This window comes from Thunnus albacares, chromosome 11 (assembly GCF_914725855.1).
Source record: "Thunnus albacares chromosome 11, fThuAlb1.1, whole genome shotgun sequence".
In the NCBI taxonomy this organism is placed as follows: Eukaryota; Metazoa; Chordata; class Actinopteri; order Scombriformes; family Scombridae; genus Thunnus; species Thunnus albacares.
The window spans coordinates 6,899,668-6,907,563 of NC_058116.1; positions in this window are offsets into that span (position 1 = coordinate 6,899,668).

The window sequence follows — 7,896 nt, forward strand, 5'->3', positions numbered from 1 at the left end:
AGCAGACACTGGCCCACAAGGTCACAGACAGGACCAACAGTGAGGCCCACATCTATTCAGCTGGGAGCAAAGGAGCAGTTCATGAACAGGGGAAGGAAATGGTTCATCAACCTAAAAATGAATGTTGGATCTCAGATATGTCAGTTAGATTCAGGGGCAGCATATGATGTGATGAGCATAAAAGACAAGAGGAGACTGGCACCTGAAGTGAAGCTATTACTGAGCCAAACCAGGTTGGTACTCTACTCAGGCAAAACAATGCGCTCTATTGGGATATTTAGAACAAAGTGTGTTGTGAGGGGCAAAACACACAAACTGGACCTTGAGATAGCGAGAAGCAAAATAAAATAACCTTAGTGCAGGATTCTCCACATAATGTTCCAGTTGCACTCAGAGATGCAGTTAACGCCCAGCTAGACAAACATGAGAGAGAGGGTCACTTAGCCTCAGTGTCAGAACACACCGAGTGGATTAGCAACATGATGATAGTCAGACAGCCGGAGAAGGATCTGCAGAGGATCTGCATTGAGCCCGAGTCACTAAATCAAGCTTTAAGGAGGTCTCATTACATAATGCCAACCCTCGAAGATGTATTATATAAACTGGCCATGGCTCGTATCTTCACCCTCGTCAATGCACGTGATGCTGTGATGCCGGCATGGGCAGCCTGACCAGGTGATTAGACTGTGGATCAACAGTTTGACTATGGAACATTTAGAGAGTTTGCAAAGGAATGGGACTTCGAACATGTCATGTCATAACCCAGACACCCAAAGTCTAATAGGAAAGTTGAGTTGGCTGTGAAGATAGTAAAAAACCGTGCAAGAAAGCAGCCAGTGTGGGTAACAACCCATGGTTAGCCATTGTGCAGTGGAGAAATACACCCACAGAGGGCATGCATAGCAGTCCAGCACAAAGACTGATGGCTCGGTGACTGAAGGCTCCTCTCCCAGTCGCTGACGCTGTCTATTGACCAAGATATCAGAATGAAGCCTCTACCTGGAGACAGGACTGGCAGGTGGAGGAAAGGAGTATAATCGGGTGGACCTGAGGCCAGCAGAGATGGAGACTCTCTGACACCACCCTGAATAACACAGCAAGCAGCACAGTAGTCCGGCCCAAACCACAATGGACAAGGATAAGGACAGTGACACTGTGGACAGTGACACGAGCGGTTCAGAATTTGAAATATGGACTATTGAGTGAGACTTTAAACTCAGTGTTTTTATTACATAATCATTCATGTAAAGGTTTTTGTCAACTATAAAAAGGGAGATAATGAGGGACTGTTGGACCAAGCCCCCCCTCTAGTGTTGTGTGAATGGTTTTGCAGTATACACACACCAGCTGCTGTCTCCTGTGTGATTATTTACACAAAAAATTCCAGCTTTCTGTGTGCATCTTTAGGATGCCCCTACCCCATAACTGCTCGCATTTTGTAAAAAGGACTTCTTTGAAAAAAAATGTTCCTGAGAAAACGTTGGATTAAATAGAAATGCAATGCTGTTGGGTTTTTCAAACAAAATGGTTTGTACTGTGATAATATATCAAACTCTTTGTAAATCATAATTTTCTGAATAGCTAGATAACCCAAAGTAAGAAACATGTCTCATGTGTCATTTGCTAACTGACTCTTTAATCATGCTTGCATCATGTGTTGATGTGTAGAGGTTGCATCACACATGTTTAAGGTCATGACAGATATGATCTCTTTAAAAAATCAGTTTACCTTATTTGTTAAGCAATGATTGCATCATGTTTTGATGTGAAGACACTGCATCATGTTGCTGTTTGTGTTTTTTCTTAACACCTCTGATTGCAGTGATGTCATCATCTGACACTAATGCAAGCAGGTGTGAAGTCTAGGTACCATCCTGAAAAATGAATAAATAAGTAAATAAATGAGTAAAATAAAAATTGAAACTGTTAGCTTTGTGTCAAACTTGAACTGCTATACAAAGGCAAAACACTGCACTCATGCAGCACAAAGTAAGCATGCAGTGTGGACATCATCCAACTTCAGAAGTGTACCGACCCTCCCACCCCTTCGCATTGTAGCCAGTGTGTAGTTCATGACCTGGTCATATAAACTTTTGTCTCTGTATCACTGTACATGGAAAATATTTCGACATTTTCTCTGGAATTTTCAGTCACCCTTCAAAAAAAGTTCTTCTAGATAGCTGTCTGGTCAAGTGGTACCATTACTGAGGAAAACAGTATTTTTGGCACTCATGGACCAGTTTACATTTCTGTCAGAGGTAAACGGAACTTATGTCAAACACACAAGTTGATCAAGAGAAATGTCCGTCTTCCATGAGCAATTCAAGCAAGTCAGGTGTCATTGACATGTGTTTTTTTTTGGGGGGGGGGGGGGGTTGCCATACACATGACTCCTGTTCATACTGGCTATTAAAGGGAACCCTTAATCATTGTAAGTGATGGGGATAAAATCCACAGTCCTCCTTCCATGCAATAATCTATTCCAAAGTTTATTTGAAGAAAATGAGGCTTCAGCTGTTCAAATTAATTGAATCAAGTCCATATCTTTCAAAGTTACAGTCTTTTCAGTGGTAAATTCTCTCTTTTTGTTACGATCCGTCCACTGCAGCTGAACAGGAAAATGTTGTCTGCTAAGACACAAGGAGGGAATTTTTTCACTAAAAAGACTGTAACTGTGGAAGATGTTCAATTTATTTGACTAACGCAGATGGCTGAAGCCTCAAATTATATTCAGATAAACTTAAAAAATATATTTTTGCACAGAACAAGAACTGTGGATTTTGTCCCCCATCACTTACATTCTAAGTGCATTTGGAGGGAATCCTCTAATGCTTAGTATGAACAAGAAGAATGATTACAGCGAGCAAATCCTGTTTCCTTTAATGACACAGTAGCTGCAGCCTACATGCATCAATAAATGAATTGTTGTTTGTTTGTACACACTGAACAATTACTCATTACATTGTTCAGAGTGTCGTTTTTGCTTCTCAGAATTGTGATTCATGTGTATGGCTCAATAACTAACACTGTATGTTCATTTTTTAGTGATTTGGGTTATCAAATACCTTTAAGCGAAGATTATATCATCTATTGTTGTGTGGAGGTTGCATCACAAATGTTTATGGTGTTTACTATTAACTTTGAATAGTTGGTCTACTTAGAAATGAATGCGGCATGTGTTGATGTAAGACCTTGTTTTGTCTTACATTAACACATTTAATTGCAATGATGTCATTATCTGTCACTAATGACAGCAGGTGTGAAAACTTAGCCAGCAGGAGCAGCTAATGAGCTACAGATGGCCCAATGGATCTTGGTAACAAAGTGTGTGTGTGTGTGTGTGTGTGTGTGTGTGTGTGTGTGTGTGTATGTGTGTGTGTGTGTGTGTTAACAGAAGTAAGTTGACATCATCATCATTATTATCAGTACAAAAGTTAAGAGCAAAGAATAGACCTTGAAAGAAAGCTAAATACAGGTTTTAATGAAACATGGAGGAATAGAACAACTGATTTATATTTTAATGAATCAATAAAGTTAATCTCATTCTGTTTAAATTTCAAAACATTCGAATTTATTCTTCTGACACATAGGTTACTAACATGTAGGTCAGTAAAGAAGAAAACAAGGATTAATGTGCAGTATGCACAGTACAGTGAATAATCCTGGGAAGTAAATAAAGATATTTAATCAACATACAGTAGATTAAACCTTGGAATAACATTTCACGGTCAGGGTAAAGCCCACCTTGTATTGTTTTACATACAACTCCAAAAAAGCCATTTTCACTCCATAATATTTAGTCATGACTATAACAGCATGATAAAACATAATGATATCTGCATGCAAATTTCTTATGATTAAATTAATTTTTTATTTTCTGATCTCTAGGTACAGATGCACAGTTTTTTGAAAGTCAGTTCACTGTACAGGCAGTAGCAAATAAAAACATACTGTCCTGATGTTCAGTACATACAGTAAGTCTTAAAGGTTGGGGCTGGAGATTTTCTATATTTTTCTTTTTGTCAACAAATCTCATGTGCAGAGCCAAGCAAAAGACCTCGCTGCATATCACAACCTCTTGGCTCTGTACGTAGGTTCTTTTAGAAATTTACAATGTATCAGCAAGCTACCAAAGCACTGTAAACAGAATAGTGTTCCAGCTCATGCACAGTGGCCTCGACCACTCACAGAACTACTCTCCGTCGAATGAATATGTGATCGCTGTTATTCGTCTTTGGAGCTGTTTCTAAACAAACTCCCATAAGCATTGCCTTCAGGATGAAGGAACATATCAACCAGTGCAACAGTGTGGTTCATTCCCTTGTTTTTAATGGACAGCAACAGAGATCTATAGCACAGAGGAATACAATATATCAGGCTTTGAATACACACACAATACTTGTGTGTGTATCTTGCTGGGCTTGGAATCCCTCAGTAGCTTCACGTCAGTAGGTTTTTTTTAAAAGGGACAAAAATATGTCAGTCAGTGACTCATGATGTGTAACTGTTAAAAAGCCAGGGCAGGATTAACGCAAGGGAGAACGAGGCCCCGAACTTTAGGTCCTGGTCAGTTGCAATATTTACAGTAAAAAAGTAAAAAATGTTCCCTTCTATTACCTGTTCATTTTCCTGTCTGTCATGACATTACTTTGTTTTGATTGGTTTATGGGTGTCCAGTGGGAAGGATGTTAGGTCAGGGGCAGAAGTCAGCTGTCAGACCTGTCAATCACTGACAGTCACTATCAACGTTATGATCGCGGATAACAGGCAGTGAAAAAGCAAAAAGAGAACCTTCGAAAAATTCCTAAGTCGATAGGAAATTTTAAATGATTTGCAGCAGGTGGTGGAGATGATGCAGAGGTGGATGTGGCTGAAGAAGCTGTATGTCTGCAGCCAACCGAAGCCACTGCTCGTCAAGCTAGCACAGCACAGGCACACAGCGACTATTAGCGAGATGACTGAGGATGATTGCTATAGCACGAATCCTGCTCAGTGGGGACTGGTGGATGACGCTGCCCACGGATACTGGGCTTGTCAGGGGCAAGAGGTATGCCAGGACAGGTATGCTGATTTCAAAGCCTCGCAAAGAATCTACAAACAGCAGAAGCATGTTTTTCCAAAGCTCACTTCAAAGAAGGCTCCCAAATAATAAGTATGTGCCATGGGAACGGCTACTGTACTCCCCTTCTACCTTCTTTTGCTTTGCTTACTGCCCTCTTGGTCTTCTTTTGAAACCAGCTACAGTGACACAAAGTATGTCAAAGAACAATTATCTGAATACAAAAACAATGATAGCCAAAAGACGCTGATTATGTGTTACATTAAAAATTGCAGATTGGATTGAAATTTTGAAAAGAATGGTGGCAGTCATGACATTCTGGCACAACGTGGACTAGCTTTCCAAGACTCCAGTGAAATCTTTGGCAGACCCGACAATGGCAACTACATGGGCATATTAGAATTGATCAGTGAGCAATCGAGTGCTTTCTGAGATCATTAGTGAAGTTGAAATGGCCAAATACCTTTCAATCATTGTTGATTCAAGCCCTGATATTTCACACACCGACAAGCTAATCATTTGTCTTGTATTAAGTGTCACCCGATAGACATATTCGTGAAAGATTTTTGAGATTTCTTCGCATAGAATGCCACACAGGAGAAGCTCTATGCCAGTCTGTTCTAACTGTTTTGTTAGACTTACAAGCTTGCATGAAAGACAATCCTCTAGTGGAGTGCTTGCGCAGCACACAAACTAAATCTGGTTGGAGTTAACAGTGTCATCTGTTGCATGGAGACAGCTGAATTTTTCCATTTTGTGCAAATTTGTTACTTCTGCTCCAAGTCAGCTGCTAGATGGAAAGATGGTGACTGCAGAATTGCAGCCAAATTAAAACAAGCATATTGAAAATTCGAAATCCCTCTCTGATACCAGATGGACTGCACATGCACAAGCGACACAGGCACTGTGCAGAATTTAAGTCAACATTCAAGTTGCCGTTGCAGATGACATTAAACAAAGTGTAATGACAAGAAATGAAGCCAGGTCTTTGCAAAAAAACAAACAAATTTGAAATAGCTCTTCTGTGCCACATATGGAATTGTGTTCTCCAGCGTTTTCAAAAAGCAAGTGTAGCATTACAGGCTGTGGAGTTGGACCTGTCCAATGCTATGGATCTGGTAAGATTGTTGAGGCAGTATGTTGCAAGCTTGAGAGATCAGTTTGAGGCTAAGGCTAAAATTATGTCTCCAACAGTGCCACAAGTTTACAAAGAATGACACAATGTAAGAAGAAGCAAAAAAACACACCGATGAATCCACATCATCTGAAGTTGACTTAACAGGAAGTTTTTCACCAGTGTGTTTTTGACCATCATGGACAGACTAGATGCAGAAATGGATCAGAGATATAATTCATATGAGGACCTCAACAACATTTTTGGACCCCTGAATAACTTTGCGACCCTTTCTGCTGAGTAGATGCGCAGCCCAGCAGCTGATCTCCAGAGGAGATATGCAACTAACCTGGAGCTGTTTCTCTGCACAAGAGCTTTTACAGTCCCTGCAGGCCATCTTCCCGAATTCAAAGCTCTTATAGGACATTGCAGGCAACACAGAAAAGCTAAAACAATTTTTATAAACAGTAGCGATCCCTCCACCTCTGCCAGATAACCTTGGTGAATTAAAATAGCTACAGTCCTCAGGAGAGGAGCTCATCTGCATTCACCCAGGTCTTCCATAGAAATAAAAAATCCAAATCACGAGATTTAGAGAGGGGGGTTTCGGGGTGGGTGTGTGCTGAGTAAATAGGACTGGACTGCATGTTGAATATTAGTGGACAGCATTTGGCTACACCGCTTATAGAGATGAATCCTGTCTCTTCTGAAGAGGGAAGCACAACCCCAGAACGAGTGAAAATTATCAATAAAATCCATGTTGTGAGATCTGCATGCGGACTGGAGCCAGGTGTGCAGGCTGAGAATGCAACTAAAACGATCAGCTCTGCAACCAAGTGTGGGAATTGGGCCAGAGATAAAAATAGACATTACACAGTCTTTTAAAACTTTAAAAAGGAGGGCAAAATCAATTTCGGTGTGCTCAGACTCTTGGTGTGATGTGTCATTCATCCCCAATGGCCACAGAAGCTGAGACCAATTGTGTCAGCAGGTGGGAGGGTGATCAGGCCTCTAGGACAGAAAGACTGGAGGACCATAAATGGGAAATATGTTTTGCCTGAGCAGCAGCTACGGAGAAAAACCTTTCAATCAGCTGATCTTTTTCCAAAGCTCTGGTTTCAGGTGGTGGAATCATCCTTTAAACTGAGAGCACTGTTTGCAGTCTACACACACAGCCATTATATCTGAGTATAGTCCAGAAAAACTCACAAAACAACATGGCCAAATTTTCCAAAGAGGTCTCATCCACTCCAAAGTAACAAAACTGGTAATTAAAACACTGAACAAGAAAAGTCACAGCTTAAAAGTCAATATTTATCTGATGGTGTTCAGGGAACGGCTACAGTCTGAGCTGCCACTTATGTTTGTTCAGCTTGATTCATGAATAACTTAAAATCCAGCCATCAGATGACTAAAAACCTTCATCCAGTTAAAAGATGCTTATTTGAAGGAAAAAATCCTGGGTAATAACCATGTTTTTTCCAGTCTATACCAATATACAGATTATTCAAAACAAATACAGAAGCAGGTTTTCTAATTGTGCCCCTGTGGGTTGTTTCCCTTATAAATTTATTATTAGTTTTTATACTCCAAAAAGGATCTGAATTCCCAATATAAAATTCTCACAAAGTAGTTTGATGGAAAATATCTCCAGTTGCAGATGACAGCAGAATTTTAATACCTGACGGCATAGCATGAAAGACAATAGCAAATTCTATAGGAA